The 8600-nt window shown below is 33.7% G+C and overlaps 1 long non-coding RNA gene across 1 annotated transcript; it reads right to left on the bottom strand.

Annotated features, from left to right (window-relative positions):
• Window positions 1-1054: 1054 nt before the first annotated feature.
• On the bottom strand, window positions 1055-8256 carry LOC132558298 (uncharacterized). Its single transcript, XR_009554541.1, has 6 exons — window positions 8238-8256; window positions 7035-7133; window positions 6696-6857; window positions 5860-5931; window positions 4675-4817; window positions 1055-2102 (listed from the first exon to the last, which is right to left on the bottom strand). It is a non-coding gene; the product is annotated as an uncharacterized LOC132558298 (long non-coding RNA).
• Window positions 8257-8600: the final 344 nt, after the last annotated feature.

Raw genomic sequence — 8600 nt, 5'->3', positions numbered from 1 at the left:
GAAATTGATATCTGAGGCTCTTTACGGAGTGTGACCTCTGTTGATGCTTATTATCTCCCTGCAATATCTGTGCATATTTGTGTGACTTTGACCTGCATGGAGTAACTCTGTAGGCCTCGCATGATTTCCATTGCACTAAAATATCTTTGCTGGACTAGTTATGTTAGAATGCATTAAAAACAAACATTCAAAAATGTCAAAATGCTACAAAATTTTAACTAAAAATTACAAAATCAAATTTCAGTACATGCATTTCATCAGTCATCTATCAGTCACTTTTTCACAACAACAGTTTACTAGAGTGGTTCAACGTAACCTCATGATGTACATTCCAGAAAAATATGGAAGCCAATATGGGTAATATACAATTTCATCACAGAATATTTAAGGGTACCAATTTATGACCTTTCACTTATTTTGTTCAGAGTCTATCATGTGGATGATATGTAACAGAGGTCATAATTTATTTCAATACCTTCGCTTTGATTTAGAAATGGAACCTCTCGCTTACTAATATTACGCTCAACCAATCAAGCTAAAGTTCTCTCTTGCCAAGAGACGTATTACAACTTGTATTTACCAGGGTCACAAACTTTCCCTCCAGGCAAGAACTCATCCTCAAGAATCCAGAGTTACAGAGAAGTGTATGTGGTTAAGTATCATTCTCAGCTTCCTACAAAATGTGTATGGGCTTTAACCCTTTCAGTGCAAAATATCTCTCACAATGTACATCTCAGCGCCAAATATCTCTCACAATGTACAGCTCAGCACCAAATATCTCTCACAATGTACAGCTCAGCGCCAAATATCTCTCACAATGTACAGCTCAGCGCCAAATATCTCTCACAATGTACAGTTCAGTGCCAAATATCTCTCACAATGTACAGCTCAGCGCCAAATATCTCTCACAATGTACAGCTCAGCGCCAAATATCTCTCACAATGTACAGCTCAGCACCAAATATCTCTCACAATGTACAGCTCAGCGCCAAATATTATAAAAATATATATAATAAAGATATAAAAATTTACAGGCTCTAGCGCCGGCCTCTCACAATGTACAGTTCAGTGCCAAATATCTCTCACAATGTACAGCTCAGTGCCAAATATTATAAAAATATATAAAATAAAGATATAAAAATTGCCGACCAAAGTCGCCTACGGCACCGAAAGGGTTAATATAACAGATCAAGCTAGAGAGGTTACAGATATGTATTTACCAGGGTTAAATGTATACAATAGTTAATTAACGTACATTTGGAGGTGACACCAAGACAACATATGTCTCCCTATAAATTCCTCAAAGCATGTGGATCTCTTCCGTACTCAGTCCATAGGAAACACAGATTTCTACAATATTTGATAAAGAAACTTCCAAATAACCTGCAGAAAACTGAGGTTTAAAAATACTTAAATATCTTGTTGTTGTAAAGTAGATCCAAAACAAATTCAATTATATTTCTCCATGAAAAAAATTACAAAAACGAAAATTAAATGAAATCAATAATGACTCTTACAATTACAAATACACAATATCACAAGTGAAATTACAAAACAGAGATGTTTCTGGGAAACTATTAAAAATTATCCTTCATACAAAAATGTATATTGCAATTTTTACAGTAAGACATAACTGACCTAACACCTTTCCACCATGTAAATTGTCTGCCAGAAAGTCTAACTGTTCACCAGTCTAAGGGAGATAATCGGTTTCAGATTCATAAATCATTGCTACCATGACTTTGCGTTCATTTTTAGAAAAGACCTCACACAATTAAGTCTCAAGACATTGTGCTGTATATATTATTCCACAATTGTAGTAATAAAAGTACAAAAGGTGTTAAGTCTCTTTTCCCCTTATTGTATAGCTGGTTTTAAATTCAGGAAAGAGTATAGACAGTGATCTCTCAATTTCAAATCCCAAAATAGTAGAAGGATAAAATTTCAGTTTTCACAGTTTTATCTTGTGACAGAAAGGTGAACTCTTATTCCTCTCACTGTCCTTTACATCACGTCCTTATCCCAATATAGAAAATGTTGTCCTTCCTACTGGGACAAAATACAGTGAACACCAGCTCTGTTTTCTGTTGATACAGTTAGGGTCTGTTCAGGAGAAAAAGAAGTTAATTAAATGTAATGATAATTCTTTTAGCTACACATATGCACTGTTTATAATTGCAAAAATATAATTTCCTACCATGTTTTCGAGGGAACAAGTCAGTCAATTTTAAAGACAATTGATAAAACAAAAGGCCCATAAGGCATGTATTGCCCACCTGGATTACTTTGCTGAAATTGATTTATTTTAACTAAGAGTAAAGTATTTAAAACAATTGTACCTATTTCACCGTAGCAGGCTTAACCCTCCTTCAAAAAGGGGTTAGATGCAACTAAGTTCTCAACATAATAAAGATTTTAAAGAATGTGATCCATGTCCATTATTTTGCCCCACTCCTTTGATCCCTTTGATCCTGTTTATATAAAATTGATCCCCTTTTCCCAAGCATGTCTCACACCAAATTGGGTCAGAATCAATGTATTCCTACATAAGAAGAATGATCTCGAAGAATTTGCTGCTTCCCCCATTGGGCCCCATCACTCCTGCTATACAGGGCCGAGATCCATCTATCCTCCAAAATGATACCTCTCCACGCAAGCGTACATCGGACCAAATTGGGACAACATCCAGTTATTCCTACAGAAGGATTATAAAGGCTCCAAAGAAACCTGATTTCCTTCCACCAAGCATGCTTCAAACCAAATTAGGACTATAGCCTCCAATTCTTAAAAAACAAGATAGATTTTAAATATTTTGATAGATTTCCCTATTGGGCCCACTAGCATGCCCCACTGGCCTCAGGAGTCGGATTTATAGTGTATAAAAAATTGAGTCCACTTCACCCAAGGATACTTCTGAATAAATTTGGACAAAATATTTTCATCTTAGCAGAAGGATTTTAAGGCTATTTTTTTTCACTATCAAATTTAGTCGAAATGCTTTCCCCTGACAGGAGAAGAACGGCTTTAAAGGGTTTCATGGTGAAACTTTTTTTCGTTTACAACAGGTTTTTTTCCCAGTAAGAAATGCCTACACATGCCATGTCTTTGTCAAATTTAGTCAAAACACTTTCATCCCAACAGGAGAAGATAAATTTTCAAGGGTTTTGGCAACAATTTCATTTCAGCTCAAACATGCCTATTTTATTTACATACATACAACTTAGATTTAACATCAAACCTCCTCCTATATATTGTGTAATATCAACAGCAGGCTACATTGTATTAATATTTATCTATTCTTTTATCTATTTTCTTTAAAGAATAGCCTTAAACAGACACAACTATGCATTTTATTATTACATAAATGACTGTGTCCAAGAATTACCACATTAATACCAAAGGCTATATAATGAAGATATGATCAACAGTAACGTTTGACCTTTAACCAAGTCAGATGATTACTGAAATCTAACGAAGTTTAGATCTAGGTGGCTCTGGTGGGAATATAAAGTAAAGCTGTCAAGCAGAAACAAGATTTTACATTGGATGGAGGTATGACATTTAACCTTGACTGTTGACCACCAAAATCTTTGGTAAGGTAATGCTATGAAGATCTATGTTAAGTTCAATGAGCTTTATCAATTTGTTTTTCTTTAGATACATTTTTGTCAGGATTTTTTGTTTCTGGGGCCTGAACCAAAACATATTGAATTGTTATCTCAGTTTGAAAATTTATAAAAAATATTTCCTTCAACTGTGATCTACTAAAACATTTAAGCACAAAAAGAATCTTTAGAAGACGCAGAATGCAAACAAGTCTAGGTCTGTTCAACTACAGGAGGGGTCAGCTAGATTCTGTCATCCATTAATGTAGGCAAGATAATCAGTCTAAACACTGCCTGTATTTATCATAGTCAAAATCGCCTGACAGCCATCCTCTTTTCTCAATGGTAAGTCCCAACATACAATATAGATAACTACAGACTAAAGCAAGCTTACATATAAAATTTAATCACGATACATCCAACAATTCTAAAGTAACAGCTAAACCAAACTCTGACTGTTAAACAACAAGACGGTCGTCTTGATTTTCTCATCAGTTAAAAAATAAACTGTGCACAAGTAGGGACCACGAGAAAGTTACAAATGAAACTTGAGAATCATCCATCTTGTACTTCAAGAGCGATAAAAAAACATAACTGTCAAAAATAAAACTGGCTGCCTGCCAGCCATCTTGATCCTCCCAAAATGATCTATGCACAACTTGGGACCAAGGCAAATCTACATATGAAATTGGAGACCAATGCATTTGGTACTTCTAAAATACCAATTAGCTATAATTGTTATAGGACAAACGGATGGATATTTAAAACACGCAACAACAACTAAAACATCACAAATATAGGACTACCTAAAGAGGGAACCTCCACATGGTAGCTTCATAATCTATTATCTGTTGAAATATAATGACGCTAATAGAACCATCTTAGGACACATAAAACAGGAGTTAGGAAGAATTTAAAACCTCAACAATGTGATCAAAAATTCACAACAGCGATTTGAACACTATCACAACTTGTTTAAGAGAGATATTGATAATTGATTGTTATCAAAGAATATTAGCTGGTATATACCATTTTGTCGCATGACCATGATTGCATTGAAATGATTATACCTTTTCCAGTTCTTGCCAGGTTGAGGTCTCCTTTCAAGAATCAAAATGATTTGTGTGATGTTAAATCACTCTGACAACATTAAAGTGTCACTGTCGTGATGGTAACTGCCTGGCTTGTATGTAATCTGGCATGCTGATTACTCCTACAATAAGAGAAGTAGAATTTTACAAAAATAGTAAACAAACATTTATGTTAAATACGATGTCAGGGTATTTCAATGCTTTGTCATTATATCTGTGTTATTTGTGGCGACAATGTCTGTACCATATTTTTCTCAACTATAAGTCGCATCGGTATATAGACAAGAGAGCCAATTTTTATCAACTTTTTCAATTTGATTCACACATTTGCCACACTGGCATGTAAACCACTACATTTTCTTATTATATGGAAACCATTATGTTGACCAAAATTTGTTGATAAAACAGATGATGGAGGTCAATTTATCAACATCATTTAGATGTGATTTCAAAATTATTCTGGTCATTCAAAATACATAAAAATATCCAATATCAAATTTGTTTGGCTTGGGGCCTTCAAAGATTGTCTACGCACAAATATAGGACCTGATGCTACAAATGGTTTTCTAAACAATCTTTCCACCAATGTCTATGCAGTAAAATATTAATGAAGGCCCGTGCATGCTGAAAAAATTATTATAGTCTCATAATATTTCTTCTTGTTTTCTTATTTTCTTCAGTTGCAGTAAGCCATTCATATCATAAATAAGCATGGCAGCCATTGTGGAATATGTCCAATTATCAGATGACCCATCAATCCCAGGGTGCAATAGGCTTAATTGTTAACTTCTTCCATGCCTTCTTGCAACTGCTGTGAAGTAACCACAAAAGTCTAGAAGATATTATTGTGATCCATATTAAATCCTTGAGAATGTTATTTTCATTGCGATTTTCAAATCATCTTGTGTATGATTACAAGTGATGGTTCTACAGGATCCGTTTCAGTCACAAAACATCGTGGGCAGATACTCATAAAAAATGCAATATCTTACCGGTATGCTACAAATTTTTTTTGCATTCTGCAGACTTTTTTTCTGTCCACATCTAAGTCACACTGGTATATAAGCCATACACCCAACCCATGAGGGAAAAATTTGCTGCTTATAATCTTATACTTATAATAAAGTATGGTATGTATAACATTGTTGTATGAATTTTCCTTACCCTCATTCGTTGACATTAGATCTTTCCAACTGTCTTCAAGGGCGTGGAACTTGACATCTCCTGGTCAGCATACTAAAAGGCAAATATACATGTCATTAGAGATGTATGCATTTCTAATAGAAAAAGAAATTATTGTAAAACCCCATGTATTATGCAGTTTTTTTTTTTTTTTTTTTTTTTGGTTTGTTTGTTTATTTTTGAGAGAAAATAAAGGCCAAAAGCAGAGGTGTACATATATTATAGCTATAGGATTATCAAGTTGATTTTTCGTGGAAAAGTCCAAGATTCTGTGAGGCCGCCATCATTGATTGTCGGGATTATCTATTATGTTAAACTGACACCGGAAGGATTTGATAATTTATTTGTGAACAACAATAATAAACAAGATAATTACTGTATCAATTAAGGCAAACAATATCATGCAAGTGTTTAAAACTGTGATAGCAACTAGGAAGACAGAAAACTATCAATCGGTAGAGACGGTGGCCTGTTTGGAACACTGAAAAATATGTAGATTATCATTTGATTATCTTTATCATTGGTTTGACGTGTCAGCTCCAAGAGATTGTTTTTGACTGAATTTTAAAGTACCAGTATTTCCAACCCCAAAATGTACCTGCCTACATTATATAGTTGTAGACATTATGTAAGTTTTTACAGTGTGCAACTTAATCAGCAATACAGATATTTAAACTGGATTATAACATAAATGTATTCATGCAATGTTCACATTTTTGTAAGATTATTTCTCATCAGAAAATTGCTGTTTTGTGTACCTAGTGCGAGAGTGCATTGATTTTGTAAATGTAATGAATATGTGGTAATTATTAATTTACCTGATTCTTGACACTGGCAAACATGTTGAGTGGTAGGAGAGGGTGAATATGGTTTGCTGATCCAGGGGTAAACATGGTCTCTCTCTGACGGGTCAAAGCATGGCTCCATGTGGTCTTGTTCCATACAGCACATCTGCACTGGGTTGTGGTGTTGCTGAAATGCTGTTTAAAACAAGGGAAAAAAGAAATTCATTTGTGTACTTTGTAAGACCACAAACAATGACTTGTTATCATTCCATCATTTCACCTTTGAAATGAATAACAATTTCATTTATTATTAAGACAATTTTAGTTTTATATGCTACCGAATATCACATTTACCTTGACTTTTTTAATTACCTTAACCATGTAAGAGTTGCCATATTATCTGAACCAATCATCTTCAAGCAGCAATGGATGGTTCCGGCCATGCGTTCACAGATCTAGAGACCCGATAAACTGTAATATATAATAGCTTATGGATAATTGTTTGTTTTTGCTGTTTATTTATTTTTTTTTTTTAATTGATGAATAATGACAAAATTTAATTAATTCAATATTATATATAAAGTTAATAATGAGAAGGATGTGAACATGAAAAGCAGAATGTAAATAATAGATGATTTGTGGGGACAGATTGTTTTTATTGAATTAAACATATTTAATTGTAAATTATTTACAAAAGGATCGGGCACAAGTTATTTCAACTTATAGTTGCCCTTTCCTCAATACATTACAAAACAAAAACATCACAATATCAAGTCATCAATAATTTACATAAATATTGGCTAATATATTTTTAAAGAGAAGGGAAAGAGAGAGGGTGGGGGTGTGGTGGTGGGGAGTAGAAGGGATGATGTCATTGGAAGTGAAATTATAACAGAGTTTCATGGTTAAAACCTGTTGCTACGTTTTATAAAACGTTGGACTCGTAAAAAAATCAGAGTTTGTTTCTGGGGAAAGTTGATCATTTCCATTAAGGAGCAGATCTACCTCACAGTGAACTTGTAAATTCATATCATTTAAGCGTTGGAAAAGGCCATTTCTGTGAACATTATACCGATGGCATTCAAAGAAAAAGTGATAGACATTTTCACATATATTTCCACATACACAGCTATTTGATTAAACTGTATCGTAAAATATACAATGGTCATATTTTTAAAAAAAAACTAAAACAAAACAAAGAAAAATGGGGTTTTGGAAACAAATCAGCTTTCGGCATGTATGTAGAATCTCATTCATTGTTTCATTGTCAACCACGAAAGATACCAGATCTGTAGGAACAGAGACATATATAACGTGTTATATACGTCTCTGGTAGGAATAAGGTAACTTATTAAAATTGATACCAGTTCGATGAGATGAGTGATTTATGATTTTGTAAGTCGGCCCAGCTGAAAATCAGGTCTATTTACCCAAGTGAAAACGACCTAAGATAATTTGGCATCTATATTTATATATATTTATTTATTTATTAGTCAGTAATATGTTATTTTGAATCCGTTTTCAATCTGATTCTGTCGACTTTCTGATAATATGGCTATTTCAACGTTCACATACTTCGATGATGCCGATTACTAATAATTTTCTGCTCAGTAAAGAAAAGAGTCCAACCAGGGGAGGCAACCGGTACATAACAAATATTGGCAGGATTATTTGTTATTAAATAGAAAAATCAATTAAGTTTAAACATATTTTATTTGCCAAAATTTGACAACAATGGATTGGGCACAAGTTATTTCAACATTATCAACGCCCTCTCCGATTAACATTTATATAAATTTTAAAGTGATGGCATAACGGACACAACAGAAACATAATTACTACCGAACTTTTTATATACAATGCTGGTCTGTAGTAACTTAAATTGTAAATCTATTGCTGGCACTTATATAAATTTGTACTATTCTAAAAATGTCTATA

The sequence above is a fragment of the Ylistrum balloti genome, unplaced genomic scaffold (genome assembly GCF_031769215.1).
Source record: "Ylistrum balloti isolate Yb309-2 unplaced genomic scaffold, AGI_CSIRO_Ybal_v1 Utg370780, whole genome shotgun sequence".
Lineage (NCBI taxonomy): Eukaryota > Metazoa > Mollusca > Bivalvia > Pectinida > Pectinidae > Ylistrum > Ylistrum balloti.
Note: the sequence above shows the minus strand (reverse complement) of the source record. Positions and strands in the feature narration are given on the sequence as shown.